The sequence below is a fragment of the Leopardus geoffroyi genome, chromosome B2 (genome assembly GCF_018350155.1).
Source record: "Leopardus geoffroyi isolate Oge1 chromosome B2, O.geoffroyi_Oge1_pat1.0, whole genome shotgun sequence".
NCBI classification, from domain to species: Eukaryota; Metazoa; Chordata; class Mammalia; order Carnivora; family Felidae; genus Leopardus; species Leopardus geoffroyi.
In genome coordinates, this window is record NC_059332.1 from 22,885,661 (window position 1) to 22,903,594 (window position 17,934).

A 17,934-nucleotide genomic window follows, 5' to 3' on the forward strand; every position below is an offset into this window, starting at 1 on the left:
TAGTCAGCATTCTCTGCGCATTCTTCAAAGCTGTGCCCCATGGGCTCAAGAAACACAGTAGACCGCCAGCCCTAGCATTGTCCCTAGAGTGGGCCTAAGGAACATGGCCTCCTACCCACCTGCTGCATCTCCTCCATTGCCATCAGCCAGCTGAGGTTCCAGGCTTTAGGGATATTAGAGGGTCCCCAAGGAAAGCCACTAGTCAGCACCTTGGCCAGCTGAGCCTCAGTTTAGGCTCTGTCAGGACAATAGTCTTATGTGACCACCCAGATTCTGCTTAACGAACACCCCATTGTTAGAAAGCTCTTTGTGTGAGCTGAGATCAACCTCTTATAATTTTCTCCTACTGGTCTTAGTCCTGCGCCTGAAAGAGTATATTCCATTTTCATCATGAAATTGTCTCTTTAAAACAACATAAAGTAAACAAAAAGCCAGCATCATTGGGTATGGAGGAATAGAGAAAACTAGGTGAAGAGGACTGGATCAAACTGATAAAGAGAAGCTTCTGTGTGATGAAGAAGCAGTGAAAACAGGACCCTTCCAATCTCTTCTTTGTCCAACTGCCTTTGAACTATGAGGGGACAGACCCAGAGAAATTGCTGGAGAGCAACAGTTATAAAATTTGACAAGTACATAATAAGTGCCTACTCTGAGGAAGGTCTCATGTTAGTGCTAGGTGCAGAGATGAGGTTCCTGTCCTCAATATCTCATGTTCTACCAAGAGAAATAAATCCAGATCTAAACACAATACAATGTCCATTATTGAAAACATTTACAGTCATGGAGTTATGGGTTACTTTGTGCTTTTGAGATGACACTTTTTATGAATTAATTATTCATCTAAAATAGAAGTAGAGGAAATCAAAGGAAGTCAATTTTGGGATATGGATATACCAGGGAAATCACTGATGCAAGACCAAGGAGAGATATGTAGACTCTCTTGGTCATGAATCCATGCCCAGGACTTGGGGGCTGATTTCCTGGGTGGGAGGTGATGCCCTTCCCTAACATGGCCCTAATGGCAATGCCAGCTGTCTTGAGGGCCAGGCCAGCTCAGAGGACATTTTCTAAGTGGGCTTGAGTTGAAGGGGTCTACTTGGCTCTTAGCCACTCAGATATCTTTGATTTCTGGCCCTTTCTCTCCTCTTCTAGTGCAGGAGAGTTTCTATCTTCAGCATAAAATTAGCATAGAGATGAAGCCATTTCAGGGGATATACAGTGAATTGACACAGCAGACATTACGTTTTTCATTTCTAAAATGAAAAAGTTACCTTTTTTCTTTAAAATCCCAAGACTGCCACTTAATTTGTGTTAGCCTGCACTTCCACTGTTGCTCTGTCAACAGTGGAGCAGTGCTGAGGAAGGCTGAAGAAGGTGGAGGAAGATAGCAGCTGTGGGCTGTGAACAGAGTCATCTATCCATGGGGACACCTAAGCACCTGCAGGACATGGCACTGGGCAGCTTGTGGACAGTCCATCCTTGGAGCCTCTAGTAGACACACTGATAATGGCCCAGGAGCGAACAATAGTGCTGACCAAATCTTGTCTCAAGATATATAGGGCAGAACCTGGTCCAAATTCACTCCTGTCTGTCTCTGACTTCCCTCACATCATTTCAAAGGCTTCTTCACTCGCCTTCCTTTTCCTGCTGGAAAAAAAGATTCTGAGTAGCTAGGCTGGGACGAATGACAAATTTGCCATGGAACTGGCCCCACCTCTTCTTCCTCACCAACTTTTGTCTTTTTTTAGGTTTTCTCACGTCCCTCCTCTCCTCTCTTTTAAGCTCTTAAGTTCTTTCCACTTTTTCATTAGTGGATTGCTTCTGATCTCATCGGAAAACATTCTCTGAATCATTAACAATATAAGATGCTATGGAAAGCTGTCTGCTGGTGGCCCCAAAGGCAATCTCTCTTCAATGTCACTGTCAGAGCTTTTCAATTAAGGGAGCACAGAGTGGCTCTGAATAACACTGGATCTTTACAGCAAATGATTCCATCCAAACAGATTTAGGAAGAATGTTTTCTGGAAAGTTCAATCATCTGATTCCACGGCTAAATAGTCTAAAAGAGCTAAAAAATAATGTTATTTATGTGTACCAAGCTGGAGGAAGGTATTCTGTGTCTCTGAGAGTCATGCTGTTCCTCCTGGGTGGGTGGGGTGAGGGTAGTGTTTTTAATGCAAAGGGAATAAATACTGCTTATTGCATATATGGAAAATGATAAATCAACATTCATATAATATAAAATCTGATTAGATCATACGAATTCAGACACTGTGAAAAACTGGACATACAATAACCTACTTTTAAAGTTGCATGTGATGAAGACGAGGTGTCTCCTAAATGAAACCTCCAACAAAAGGAGGCAGGAAGACAGACTTCTGAAGCCCATTCTAGTATCTAAAATAGCTAGACTCTGTTAAGTGCTTAGTATGTGCCAGCTATTGTTCTAAGAGTTTTATATTAACTCGTTTTTTCTTTTTTAAAAAATGTTTATTTATTTTTGAGAAAGAGAGAGAGACAGAACATGAGTGGGGAAGGGGCAGAGAGAGAGGGAGACACAGAATCCGAAGCAGGCTCCAGGCTCTGAGCTGTCAGCACAGAGCCCAACACAGGCCTCAAACTCATGAACTGCGAGATCACAACCTGAGCCAAAGTCGGATGCTTAACTGACTGGGCCACCCAGGTGCCCTGTGAGTTAACTCTTTCAATGGTTATAATAATCATATGAGATTAAGTAGTATTAGGTCTAGTTTATACAGAAGTAAAAAGGGGCACAAAGAAGTTCTAACCTGTCCAAGGTCACACATGGCCGGCAAATGGCAGGCCCGGCATTCAAACCCAGGCAGCCTTCCCCGGGCACCTTCCCTTTTGACCAGTGCTATTATACATTGCTAGCTTCTCATGAAAGAACCTGAAAAATAGCTAGTTAGCATCATTTTCTTAGATACTTATAATTTTGGTTAATTACTGAAAGTAGTATTATGCGGTCTTTACAAACATTTCAACTAATCTAGGTAACACTTGTTCCTGAATTAGTTGAAATGGCAAATGCCAGAAATGGGAATGGCCTCAGTAGACAATACTTTTCTCTCTGACTACATCCTGAGAGGAATCCTGGGAGGCTCCTTCTGCACACAAGGGGTTACATGAAGCTTTGGAAGCTGGCAGTATGGGTAACGACTTCCACATTGCTGTTGGAGCAAGTGTAACATATAGCACAGAGGTGTTACAACAATGATTGTCATATTTCATAAATTACATTCTGCTATTCACAGGGAAGTCCCTGCAAAACTAAAGCAATAATATGCATACAGAACAGCAGTAATAATATTGTAAGCAATGCATTGTAAGGATGGGGACATATAACAAATGAAAAATACAGTCTGTAATAAAAGAGCTGAGAGAAGGAACGAATACTGTGAAAAAAACATGTTGTGAATTTAAAAACATGTTGAGACAGAATAACTCATGGTAAGAAGTTAATAAAAAATTACAGTAGCCTGGATCCATGTCAAAGATAAGCCCAAGTAGAAAATCTAAGCAAAACAATAAAAACATTTTTCCTTTTTTTTTTTTTTTTCATTCAATGTAAAATATCTTTTTGTCCAGTTGAACACAGTAACTTCTGGAGAGATTAGTTCAATAAAAGGTTTCCCAATGAAGGAAGGAGGCTGGTGTGCTTTGGCAGTATGAGACCCCCAGAAAGGATCTGTGCCTAAGTCAAACCAACAGGGGGACAGCCTCATCCTCATTCACAGCACCCACCACACAAAGGCCTGGCTTCTCTGCTCAGCCTGCTTCCCCACTCCATCACACTATTTCAAATGTTCTCCATTATCCTCAAACCACCCTGACCTGACCTCTCCCTCATTTATCCTCAAGAAAGCCCTCCCATGTACTTCACAGAGCAGAGAGAAGCCACTCAGGTGGGGGCTCCATCAATTTCCAGTCGCTGAATTGAGAAACCTATAGTATCTGTCTCTCCATTCTGAGGTCAATGCTATTCACCTCCTTCAGCTTTGGGCATCATGATGTCCTGTCTTCTTTCAAGAACAATGCACCACTGGGTATGCCCTCTCTCCCTCACTCATATAGTCAATCTCTCCTTCTCTACTGGATCCTTTTATTGACTTTTTAATTGACTTTATTTCTTAGAGGAATTTTGGGTTCACAGCAAAAATGGGAAGTAGGCACAGACATTTCCCATATACCCCCCTCCTACACACATGCATAGCCTCCCTCATTATCAATATATCATGCCAAAGGGGATTTGTTACAACTCGGTGAACGTACACAGACACATAATCATCACCTACATCCATACTTTACATTCGGGTTCATCCTTGGTGTTTTTTGTTGACTTGTAAATACACAGAAGTCTACTACTTTTTTTATAAAACTTTCCTTGACTCGCACATCCCCTCCAATTACCACTTGGTCTCTCTCCTTCCCTTGAGTTGTCTCTCCTCACTGTCTCTATTTCCTCCCACTTTTTTCTCAATCCACTTTAAACCTCACCTCTGCCTCCCCAAAATGCTCATTTCTCAATAAGGTCGCCAATGACTCTTATGTAGCCTAAATAACAATGGCTCTTTGTTAGTCATTAACAAAGTCATTACTTTTGTGATGTGCTGTGTGATATGTTGGCTACACTCAGTGTCTTGAAGTATGCATATTCCTTGGCTTCTATAACTCCCACACCCTGGCTCTCTCTCACTTGCCCAGCTCTGCCTATTCCATGCTGGTTTATTATCCTTGCCCTGGTCACTAAATGCCTGAGTTCCTCAAGACTCACCCCAAATCCCTTGGTTCTCATTCCGTTCTTCTAGTTGATCTTCTCCATACCCTCAGTTTCAAATATATCCTAAATGAAGATTACCCACAAATGTATATTCTAGTCCCCATATCTCCCGTAAGCCCAGACTATTTTGAATTGCCTGTGCAACATGTTTACCTCAGCATCTCAGGTAAGCCTCAAGGTCAATGTGTTCAAACCTAAATCTCAACTACCTATGTCCTTTTTATCAATAAATGGCAACACCGTCCATCCAGTTCCACAAGTCAGACACTTGGGGTCATCCATCATCACCTCATAGTCAAATAAGTAGCAAGTTCTGGAAATTTTAGTATTTATTAATGTTAGTATCTGTTCACTTCCCTCATCACCTTGGCCATAACCTCAGCCCTGGCTACCATTATCTCCAGTGTAGCTATTGCAATAGCCATCTCTTGGCCCTGTAGCCCCACTTTCCCCTTCCAATCTATTCTCCACAAAACAGCCAAAATACGTCTTTTTGGAAACCAAATCTAGTCATGCAACATGCTTTGCTTAAGCATTTTGGGGGCTTCCTATTGCTATTGATAAAATAAGATGTCCTTACCCGGCCTATAAGGCCCAGCATGGTCAGGCCTTGCCTACCTCTTCAGCCTGGTCACCACATTCTCCCTTTTGTTCACCTACATTGGCCTTCTTACTGGGTCCACATGCATCAAGTTTTTCCTGCCAGATCCTTGCTTGTGCTTCCTCAGCTTTGAATGTTCATCTCTCTCCCACCTTGCACTCAACCTTGATTCCAGTGTTCAGCTATTCTTAAAACACCACATTAATAACTTAATCCAGTTGTCATTTCACATTTATATTGATTAAATTTAGTTTTTCCATCTAGTCTAGACTATAAGCTCTTTTCAAATAGAGCTGTGTCTGTCTTTGCTTTCCACTGTAACTACACACAGTGTAACTACACACAGCGGACATTCAGTTGAACAAACAAATGAATGAATGGACTAATGAATGAAGGTGGTAACCAGACTGTGATAGAGAGAGTGCAGGATTGGTAAATGGCTTCTCTTTGTAGAGTGGGGTAAAGGAAGGTGGCTGCTCCAGTCTGGAGCGAGAGTGAGGTCTACCAGCAAGGCCTCTTTCAGAAATGACACATTCTGGCCATGTTTACCATGCCTCCCTTAAGAGAAAGGAAAGGGAAAGAGGGAGAGGAGGGAAGATAGTAAAGCAAGATTTCCAACCTCCTTTAAAATGTAAATGCCCCTGAGAAGGTACATTTTAAAGTTCATTCCATTAACTAACACGTGAAATATCTGTGAAAGCCTTAGGAGGATTTAGCAACACTGAAACCGTCTTCAATGCACCTTGTCATTTATATTACAGTTCTTTTTAACACATCTTTGTACTATGTTCTCTATATGCCTATCTCCTTCAACTGGACTATAAATTACTTGAAGCCAAGGACTGTGATTTTCTTTCCCTGCTATGTAGCATTGAAGCGACACTGGTGTCTGGCATAGCTTGGGCACTCATGAGTGTTTTTTGGTGAAGGTCAGATAGAAAAACAAGGAATTGGATAAATGTAAAGGTAGGCATAAAAAACAAAGCTGCCTAGTTTACCATTGTGTAGATGGACTAAAACGGTATATACCAAATAATTATATCACCCTGATACAGGGCACTCTAGTGTAGGGGAATGAGCAACGGGCTGGAAATCAGAAGACAATTCTGTAATTATCTATTCACCTGATTGTCACCTCTTTAAACTGTGATTTCCTTAAGAGATGGCAGGCTTTTTTTTTTTTTTTTTTTGTCTTTGCGCGGGGTAAATGTGATTCTCTTCTCAATCCCTTTAATATAGTTACCAAATGAATCAAAATCTAGTTGTAGCTCTTGAACTGACAAGCAGGTTAGTGTTGTCTAGAAGTCTTGTCTCTCTGGGTAAGAATCCTGATGGTAAAGTGATACAGTAGGACAATATGCTCTCCAAGATCTTTCTCTCAGGTCTAACATTTGATGAATATATAATTAAACATCTGAACAAGGAGAGAAAAGCTGGGGACAGCCAAGGAGGAAGTAATTGTGTTAATTACAATAAGTCAAATGGGACTTTAAGAAATCTTCCATAATGTTCATCCTAACAGGTATTGCTAACAAGGATCACAATAAAGGAGCAACTAGTATAATATTGGCAATTTGCATAAAACTCCCTTATGATATTGCAAAATGTTATGGGGAACAATTATAAAACAGGGGTGAACGTCGGTGCCAGGGAACCTGGTAGTTCAGGAAGACAGTAATTCAAATAAAAAAATGACCCAGTCTGAAATATGATATGAGCTTATATAAACTATTTTTACCAGCAGCATCTATGGAAAGGATGATTAAGTAATTTGACATGAATTTGAAATTATCTAATAACTTGGTTTTACCTTGGAGGAGAAAATGCTTAGTTTCTCCTAAAATTCATCTCCCTGAAGATTTCTGACAAACATGCCAGTCATATATTTTGCTAACAATGTATCTACCTCCTTCTGGAAAAATTAGTTCATTAATGGAAAATTCTTGGCAACTTCCCTCCAGTTTATACAATGTAAATGCCACCATGGCTACGACAATAATGTGCTGTGCAACATGGATTTCTCAAGGAAGCAAGTGTACAAGTAGATAATTACTTATAGTTAAATGTGGTTAAACAACAGTCTCAGACCCCAGAAGGATACATCTGCATAGCTCAACATTCACTTCCTTGAAGCATCTACGTGTTTTTTCTTGGTCTCAGTAATGTGCTGTGCAATGTGTATTTCTTAAGGAAGCAAGTATACAAGTAGATAATTACTTATAGTTAAATGTGGTTAAACAACAGCCTGAGACCCCAGAAGGATATATCTGCACAGCTCAACATTCACTTCCTTGAAGCATCTACAGTTTTTTCTTGGGTCTTAACAATTGGGGATGAAAATCTTTCAAAAATGTGTTGTTTCCAAACTCTGCAGAGTAATAACCATAATAACTTAGTGGTAACCACCAATGTTTATTGAGTACTTACTTTGTGCCAAACAGTCCTCAGTGCCTTTATATGCTCATTTATATAATCCTCAAAGCAACTCTGAGGAAAGCACTATTTCTTATAATTCCCCATCTCACGGATGTGGACATTGAGGCACAGAGAAGTTAAATAACTTGCCTAAGGCAACATGGTGAGTAAGTGGTGAAGCCAGTATTTGAACCCAAGTAAGCAGCCTGCCTCAAAGCCCACACTCTTAACGACAATGCGATACCAGGCCTTTATAAACTACTGGCCATAATATAATGTAAACTTCTAGTGAAAACAGAGTTACAATTTTGAACATCAATTTTTGAAAATGACGCTGTGTTCCCTTTCCATATTCTCTGCTTTTAAAAACCGTTAATGCAATTCAGGCTTCATGCAGCTAAATGCATAGAAATCCCAGTGCAGCACTAATAACCAAAACCCCTTTGAAGCCAGAACCTCATGCACAAGGGCAAAGGACTCCAGAACCAGTTTTACTGTTGCCACCTTCCCGCATCTTAACGGTAAAAACCTGAGTGTCCCAAATTAAGTGGACTTCAGTGATCTGACAGGAGGGCACATATTTAAGTGATTTCCCACATCTGGTGTTCCATGTCATTTCCTCTGCTAAGCTTGATTGGACAATCTGATCAGTGCAGCAAAGTGGAAGAGACGCCTTCACTGCACCAAGTGATCCTGAATCTGAGCTTGGCCAGAAAGATTTAAGCTCTGAGGCCCCCATTTAGATAAAGTCTTCTCCCTAAAAAGGTATAGGAGTCAGGCTTCTAAGCTGAGGCAGAGCTGGTAGCTGAACAATAATAAAGGGCACTTCCTCTTATGGGGGGAAATATACACCCATAAAAAGAGGGCTAGGGGATAAAAGCTGAAAGGAAATTTCAAGGCTTTTACGTATTATTATACATTTTTCTACACTATTATATACATAATAAATGTATACACACCTATACATATAATGCATGAAATATACATATACCCACAATGTGTAATGTGCATGCATTATAGGTTATACGTATTACATAGTAAGATGTGAAATGTGTAACATTTTGGTGCCTGTAGTGTATTGATAGAATATTACAGTATCTGTCAAAGCCAGTCAGGTGACACTTGCTGGTTGATCAAGACGCACAGAATATGGGTAACCATTCACAAGTTTTCCATTCTCACTAGGAAACACACATGGATGCTTAAAATGGCTGTACCAGAGAACAAATTTAAGGACAAACATGCTATTGGCCTAGGCTTTGTTTCAAAGTGTCACTCACTGCTCTGGCAGGTGGGCAAGGATTAGAATGACAGAAGAGACTGCTCAAGCATCTCATTCACTCAGCTTATCTCCTCCTATTCAACGATGGGCAAAAGAATGGTCCCCCACAGATGTCTGCATCCTCATCCCTAGAACGTGGGAGAGGGGACTTTGCAATTGGGATTCAGTTAAGGATTGTGAGATGGGGGGTGCCAATTATTTGGGTGGGCTCAAGGTGATCACAAGAATCCTAACGGAGGGAGGGAGGAGGGTCAGAGTTTGAGGAGATGAGATGCAAGAGGTAGAAGTCAGGGTTATGTGAGGAAGGGGCCACAGACCAAGGAAAGCAGGCTACCTTTAAAAGCCAGGAAAGGTAGGGGACTTTTCTCTATTAGAGCCTCCAGCAGAAGGAAATAGCCCCTGGCGATGCCTTGACTTCAGCCCAGTTCTGATTTCAGACCTTGCTTGACCTGCATAGCTGTAAGGTAGTAATAAATCTGTATTGTCTTAAGCCACTGAGTTTGTGGTAATTGGTGCAGTAATAAGAAAGTAATACAGCTACTACAGAGTGAAAGGAGGGATTCTGGGCACAAAAAAAAAAAAATGAGAAGAATCATTTGAAAGGAATATTACAGAAATGGTAAGGAAACAGGGCTTTCTCAGATCACACAGCAGAAACTCAAACTTTACTAGGCTTAAGGAAGAAAAATTTGGCTAGAAAGACATAGTGAGAGAAAAGCATGGAATTTGAAGGACAGGTGCTTAAGTAGACCCACTGCCTGGACTCAAGCACCGTGGAGAAGGAGGCTTCCAACATACTGAGTAGTGTAGGGAACATGTAAATCTGTTCTCCACAATCTTTATAATGGCTGGGTTCCACCCTCAGGAGCTTCAGATCTTTAGGTCTTAAAAGACTTTTGGTCTTATGATTTTCCTCACCAAACCTTCAGTTACTCCTAAGGGGAAAGGCACTATCCCAACCCCAGGGGCAACTAATGCAGTCCAAGCCATTATTCACAAAGATGTATCGGTCTGACAACATCTTTCTTTGAAGGATAAATATTTTAAATAGCAACTCCAGGAAAACATTTTAAAATTCTGATTTAATCTTCCTGAAATTATCAGCTAACACTGCAGAGAAGGATTGAGAAAGGGCTGGCTGACCTATGATCTACCAAGAGGAAACACTTGGACGTGGCAGAGGTTCAGGAAAGGTTGTGATGACCCATCAGAGATCCTTCCCTTCCTGTGTCCCAGCTGGGCTGGGGCAGCTCTGCTTTTTCAGTGAGCCTGCTCCTGCCTCTCCCAGAAAGCCTGAGGACCCTAAATGGACTCTGATTCCATGGCCAAAGGGCCATCGATGGGCATCGCTCATTCTGTTAGTGATGTCATCGATGCTACCAAAGAGCCTAGGGCACCATTGACACTGTACTTACATACAGCACCCAGGTCAGGCACACCTGAGACCACCAACAACTGCCCAGCCCGGCTAAAGGCTAATGTCACATGTGACAGGAAACTTCTGAATGGTCACCGAACACAAGTTTGAGTCAGAGCAGAGGAGATGCAAGCTATCCTTTGCAAATTTTTGCCCAAGTAGCTGCTGTGATGGAAGGCGTTCCAGCTGGGCCATGTGCTCAATGAAAGGGGCTTTGTTTTGTTCATGATACATCCTCAGTGCCCAGAGAGCCACCTGACACAGGGCAGGCACTCACGTTTGTGGAATGACCAAATGAATGAATGAAAAGAGGCTGGCATGTGTTTTTTTTTTTTTAGAGTTACAATATGGCAAATCCTTCAGACTTAACTCACTGGAGCTCTTCCTGGTCCCTGAAATGAGATCTGTGCCCCTTTGAGCCCCCATAAGAGGGCTCTCATATGTTCTTCTCCTCAGACTTGTGCTGTTGTCACTAAGTTCTTCCGAGTTTCCTCTCCAAAAGAAACTGAAAACGGCTAAGGGTTGAGCCTGCCTTATCCATCATTGTATCTGCTGCAGCCAGTCCAATGCCTTCCATGAAGTAGGTGCCCAGTAAATGCCAAGAGATGTGAATCAGTACAGCATCTTTTCTTCACTTTTCCTGGAGAGATAGGGTCACTTGGATCACAGTAGATTGTAGTAAATCAATACACTCTTTTTTTTCCCCCAAGCTCATAATTACCATATAAAAGAAAGAACTAATGTAAAATAAGAAGTGATCCTCCAATAAGAAGATACAGATTTATCAATATCTGAGGTTTTGCCAGAAGTGATAAGCATTTTTAAGTCAATTTCTCAATACAAAAACCTTGATATTAATATAGATATATATGCATATACATAGGACTAGATTTACTAATAGGCTTTCCCTATCTTTGAAGTAAGAGGAGATAAAAATAAAATGCAGATTGCATTGAACAAATAGCATATGGCATGCTTTATAAATATATACGTTTTTGTCTCTGTCTCCCTCACACACACAAACCCCAAACTCTGTCTTTCAAGATACTGGCCCCTTGCCCTACTTTGAGGTACCTAAACAGAAAGCTTTGGGATCTCTGATGCTATCATTTCCTTACAGGCCGTCTGGGGGGAGGCTTGTCTGTTACCACCGGTCAGGAAATGCACTGGATGCTTGTTCCTCAGAACACCGTGAGATACTTTTGAAGCCCCTTCCCATCAAAGCTGGAGGGTTCTCTAACCACATTAGCTACACCTTAGGTCTCACCATTTGCTGTGCCTGGAGCCAGGTACCCAACAGGGGCTGCAGATGCTAACAAGCGCTGATCAAAAGATTCTGTCAATAGAATTCCCTACTTTTCTCTTCTTCGCTGAACATTAGTGACTGAAAAATGAAAGGGCCGAAGGGTAGCTGTGCCATGGAAAGTGGTCAGGCAGCACAAACACATGCCAGTCTTTTGATTTCTACATGTGATGGGAAATTGGTGCTTTGAAAGAAAGAGGGAGGACAATTAATATTTATCGGCTTTGTAAGAAGATAAAGCAAATTTATTCTTGAACAGTCCTGCCAATTATTCCTTGATAAAAATGAAAACTAAATTTTAGAAAAGTTATATTTGCACATATTTGGAGAGCCGAATCATTCTAAGGGCTTATTCCCAAAGACTGCAGCCCCCAGCCCAATCCTGCCATAGTCAGCTTCCCAGTAGCAACCTGCGTTCACCTCTTCCAGGGGATGCGCTTGGTATTTCTCTCTGGATCTTTAAATAACAGACTGTTATTGCTATGTCTTGTTGGAGTTTTGTTTGTTTTTCGTTTTCAGCATTATATATTAGCTCTGCATACCAGAAGAAAGGCACTGAGCTCCCCCACACCCCATTCCTCCCACACCACCATTCTGCACGTGCATACGTCCCACCGTCATCCCAATAAAAGCACGTTGAGACTTTAGTTAGCTCACCATTCAGTGAATGCAGAGACTATGATTACTTTTCTTTTTCTGTGCAACTTTTTGTTCTCCCTGGCTTTAATAACCATGTTGATTTTCATCTGTGTTGTTTCTACAAATGTGTGCATTTCCATGCTCTTTTCCTGTTGTGCAGGGGGTGGAAGGCATGGTGCGGTGGTTATGAGTGTGCACTGCCTTGGGTTCAAATCTCACTTTGCCACTAACTAGCTGTGTAACTTTAGACTAATTATTAAAGCACTGAGTGCCTCATTTGTACAAGGAAGATAATAATGATCATCTGTCTAATAACTGCTACTCTTCAGATTCAACTAAATTGTATCCGATATACAGTGACTTTGCAGTAAGTATAAGTGATGATGGCTGTTGTTAAGTATTCAATCATTATATCCTGCTAAAGCCTCCCCTGGAGCCTTCTGATCTGCTCCAATTGGATGGATCACCCTCTGGAAGACTGCACCATAGCTAGGGCTTTGGGATGGTCGTTCTCCAGCATCCTGGGGATGCCCTTTGCCTTTCTCTGATGTTGGGTCTTCTTCCTCATGAGTCTTGTCTTGGCTTCTCACTTTGGTGGAACGTCCTCTGGTAGTCTGAAAGTACCCTTCTACCTTGAGGTTTGATGGATGGTATGGCCAAGCATCAGATGCTGGGTTGAAAATTATTTTTGTTAAGCTTTTGAAGGCATTGTTCTTCTGGTTTCTAGAGCTACTGCCAAGACATATGATGTCATTCTAACTCCTGATTCATATTCTGTCTCTCTCTCAGGTTTGAGCATCTTCTCTTTTGTCTCCATCACTCTGTCAGGCCCTGAGAGTCTTGATGTGACTCCCATTTTGTTCATTGCCCTGGGTACTTAGTCTGTCCTTTCAATGTGGAAATGCACGTTTTCTTATGTTTCCTCTAAAATTTTCTTTCTCTTCTTAGGGGAACTCAACTTCAGTTTTCAACTCTCCTACTGACTTCTGCATTTCTATCAATTTTCTAATGTTTAAGAGCTCCTTTTGTTCTCTGAATATTCCACTTTTAAACAAGTCTTTGTTGTTGGTCCAAAATCATTAGCATCTTTTACTTCTCTGAGGATGTTAAAAACAAGTTCTTTTTTTTTAATGTTCTCTTCTTCCTCCACAGTCTAAGGATCCTTCAAGCTGCACTTGTTTTCACTTTTGCTTTGGTCCTACTTTGCAAATGCCTGGTACTTCTTGGATATGTGTTCATATTTCAGGGTGAGCTGCTGGGAGCCCTGTGTGGTTTTGCATGTGTCTCGTGCAAGACTAGGGCTTTACTGTCACTGTAAAACTGTGCTGTTAGTGTAATAGCATCTTGACAGGTAACTGAAGTTAATGCTTGTTTCAATCCGCCATCTTTAATCAGAAGCCTATTAAGCGTACTTCTTAGGTAAGGTAACTGAGGTATCCGGAGAGGGACTTCACTGAAGAATAATTTGTATGCTCTGTTTCTTGGAGAACCCCTGTCAGTATATTAGGCTCTTTTTTCACAGGCTGGTAAGATTCCCAGAATGGCTATTCCAATCCCCTAGTGGGGTAAGGGTGGGGATGGTAACACAAGTGGCTAAGATTCAGGGAGACGAGTGGGTGAAGAAGTTGGAGGTCTCAGTATCCAGCTAGTAAACTTTTACTTCCTCCACCAAACCAGAGATCCTCTGCTTTATCCTCTCCAGAGATAAATCTTTAGCCTTCTATCAAGATAAAAGCTTGTCAGTTACTGGGTTGTAGCAGTACATATTACACAGAACTGGGGAGAAAATCTGGAGTTCTGCTTCCTGTTTTAGCCCTGTCTTTACCGCCCACCCCTGACCCCTCACTCCAGAGGGACCAGTACTACTAATGAATACTGGAGTTTAGGTTCGGTTGCTTCTTGGATTTCCCCACTGCTAACTTGGATTTCAGCTTTCAGGGTCTACTTAAATAGCTTCCACTTCTCCAACTGCTTCTCAGCTTCCAAAATTATGTAGCTGATGTCTCCTATTCACTTAATCTTTAATTAATTTATGCCACAATAAATAAGCAAAACTTTACTGTTACAGTAATGGTATCTTGAGAGGTAACTGAGGTTAGTGCTTGTGTTCAATCTGCCATTTTTATTCAGAAGTCTGTTAACCACACTTCTTAGGTAAGGCAATTGGAGGTACCAGGAGAAGGTGTGTAATTTGTCGAAGCTCATAAAAATCAGTAAGAAATGAAATCAGAACCTGAACTCAGGTCTGCCTGATCCTAAAACCTCACCCCTTCCACGAGAGCACACTCCTCTTCCAACAGGAGTCACCTACTAGAGTGTGTTCCACTTTAAAATCAGTACCAAGATAAATACCATTAGACCTTGAAGATTCAGGTGATGTCTCTCAGCTTAATGTCGCCAGAAGGCCCCATTCCACACCTTGTTGCAAAGGTTACACTTTTGCTCCATGAATTCTACCCAAAGCCCTGGCTTAGCCCTCTGACCTCAGTTTGAAAGGGTTTCTAGAAGGGAAGGGAATGCCTCCAACAGAAAGGTCCTTGCCCAGTATTGTGAATGCCAACTGTTACCTTTTTCAGTGATCAAAAGACTCCCAGGAAATTAAAAAACAAAACAAAACAAAGCCTTCTCAGAAAGTGTCTGAGGTCTTTCTATCAAAAAGTCAAAGAGAGGGGTACTTCTAGGTCTCACTCATCAATGGTCATGGTTATCTCCTCATGATGAACCCTGGACTCCATATGACAAACTTGTCCTGTGGGTCCCCATCAGCATTAGTCTTTTCTGCACAGCTAGAGAATCAGAGTACAGCTCTAGAATCACACAGGCTTGGGTTCGGATCCCAGCTTTGTCACGTACTACTCATGTGGACTATGAGAAAGCTACATAAGTTCTCTAAGCCTTGATCTTCTCTGCTATAAAATGGCAAGGGTCATAGCAGTCACTTCATCGAGCTGCGATCAGTTTAAGTGAGATATTGTATATTAAGCATAATATCTAGTGGTCCATGGTAAATAAATTCTAAGTGATATTTTATTTTTCTTGTTATCACCACATTCAAGAAATGTTTATGCAGGGGCATGTGGGTGGCTCAGTTGGCTAAGCGTCCAACTCCTGGTTTTGGCTCAGCTCATGATCTCCCAGTTTGTGGGTTAAAGCCCCATGTCAGGCTCTGCACTGACAGTGTAGAGCCTGCTGAGTATTTCTCCCTCTCTTTCTCTGCCCCTCCCTAGCTTGCTCTCTGTCTCTCTGTCTCTCTCTCTCTCTCTCTCTCTCAAAATAAATAAATAAACAAATGTAAAAAAAAGAAATGTTTATGTATATACACACAAAAAAACTTTGTAACTGTATACTGACAAATGCTAGCTCGACTTAATTGTGGTGATCATTTCACAACATATACAAATGTCAAATCATTATGTTGTACACTTGAAACTGACATAATGTTACATGTCAGTTACATCTCAACTGAAAAGACAAAATGTTTATGTTAGACATTCACTGGAGACTAAAATATCTACTATGTTCAAAGAGTTGGATTATACTTTGTGGAGGATACAAAAATGAACAAAAATCAGCTCTACCTTTAAATGGCTTGTGGTCTGGTGCCAGGCAGGGCGAACACAGCAGGTGTTCCGCATGATGTTACTGGGAACGGATTACCCAGCAGCCAGTGCCCACAGCTCCTGGCCCTGCAATAAGCCTTGGGGGTCACTAGAAGCTGGCCCCAGTGTCTCCAGGGTTGCTCCCAGCCACTCAGATCTTCCAAACAATGTATTCTGGGGATAGAACTTCGGTTATGTAAAAGTTTAAAAAAGTGAAATGATGCAAGCTACGTGAAGGATACCGGAGATAAACGATCTATTTATATTTTTATGGTGAAGACATAAATAGAAAAAAATGCAGCATCAAAGAAATGTTCCTTAAAATATACATACAGCATGGATGAGAGATATATGCGCAGCACAAACACATGCTAACTATATACCTTTTCACATCAGCCATAATTCTACAAGACTCATCAAGGAAGATTTACCGACCACTGTAATTATAGAAATTAACCCTCTGACAAACTGGAGCATGGTGTGCTTCAGTGATTTTTTAAGACATTTTGTAATAAGACTGTCAAAACAGTAATGAGGAGCTCCTAAGTCCAATCCTTGGCTATTAGCCCACAGACAATATACACATAGATGACCATGTTGTTTTATGTAACATTAATGCACTCAATAACTAACTGAGCACCTATTAAGTGCCAGGGATTGTCTGGAACCTGAGGATATAGCATAAGCAATACAGAAAAGGTTCTTGTCCCTATGGGGGGGTGTGTTTGTTGGCAGACATTAAACATATTAATAAATAATATTTTTACAGCATTAAAAAAAGCTATAAAGAAAATAAAGAAGGCTAGTGGACTCGAATGATATTCCTCAAATAAAGAGAGTTGGTTTAAAAAAAACAACAACTAGTTTTAGGATTTGAATTCTTTGAAGGGTAAAGGCAGACAAACAGTTAAAAAAAAAAAAAAAAAGAAGAAGGAGAAGGCAAAGATGACAAAAGAAATCACAAAGGAAGCAAAGGAGTTCCGGAGCTCATTATATAGGATCCAAGGAAGGACATTCACCAGAGATCGTGGTTCCAAAAAACCCTTGTTTCTTCCCTCCCTCCCCCCCTCCAACTTAGTGTGAGTGGGTCCCCAGGCACAGGGAGAGGGAGGCAAGCAATGGCTCCCACTGCAGGCACACAGAGCCCTGTCGTGTAGCACCCAGGCAGGGAGAGGGACAGGCCCAGGATAGCTGGATGGGGCATTGGACTAGAAACTTAGGCTGGGGTATAGACGGCCCGGAGATTTGGGGATGTCTCGTATTCTTGCCAGCAAAAGACAGCAGGGACTGGGGGCGACACTCAGGAAGCCGGTCCCTTTTCTGAAGTCTGAATGAGGCACACACACTTAGTGAGTTGGCAAAAGAGGCTGGCTGGGTGCTAAGAAATGTCAGGTTTGGCATTTAATTTAATGAATCCACCCTGGTTCAGCATACATGAGATTTTCAAAGAGAATTTCTCTGAAATTATCCCATGTCTCTCAGACTACTTATAAACCAAACAATGGTACACAGTAATTGTTTTCAGTGAGAAACAGTTGTCACTGAGACCAGGAGGCAGCGTGCCTGGCACTTTACATGCATTGATTCATTCATTTCTCACAACGCTCCGGATGTAGTTGGAATTATTATTACCCCCATTTTACAGATCAGGAAACTGAGGTAGAGAGATTAAAATAACAGCAAGTGAGAGCAGAGCTATCATTAGAACCCAGGCAGTCTGGCCCCAGATTTCCTGCTGTTAATCCTAAGGTTACAAGCTAATGGCAGGGGTTGCAAAATGGGGGAGAATCTAGAAACTGGAGGTGTGGTGGTATCACTCATTGATTATTCTGTGGATGTTAAAGCACATGTTGGTACTTTACCTTTTAATTCTGGTC

General features: G+C 41.5%; 1 protein-coding gene across 35 annotated transcripts in view; it reads right to left on the reverse strand.

Annotated features, from left to right (window-relative positions):
• Nucleotides 1–17,934, reverse strand: part of FARS2 (phenylalanyl-tRNA synthetase 2, mitochondrial) — a 623,580-nt gene that overhangs the window by 184,976 nt on the left and 420,670 nt on the right. The gene's annotated exons all lie outside the window — the stretch shown is intronic.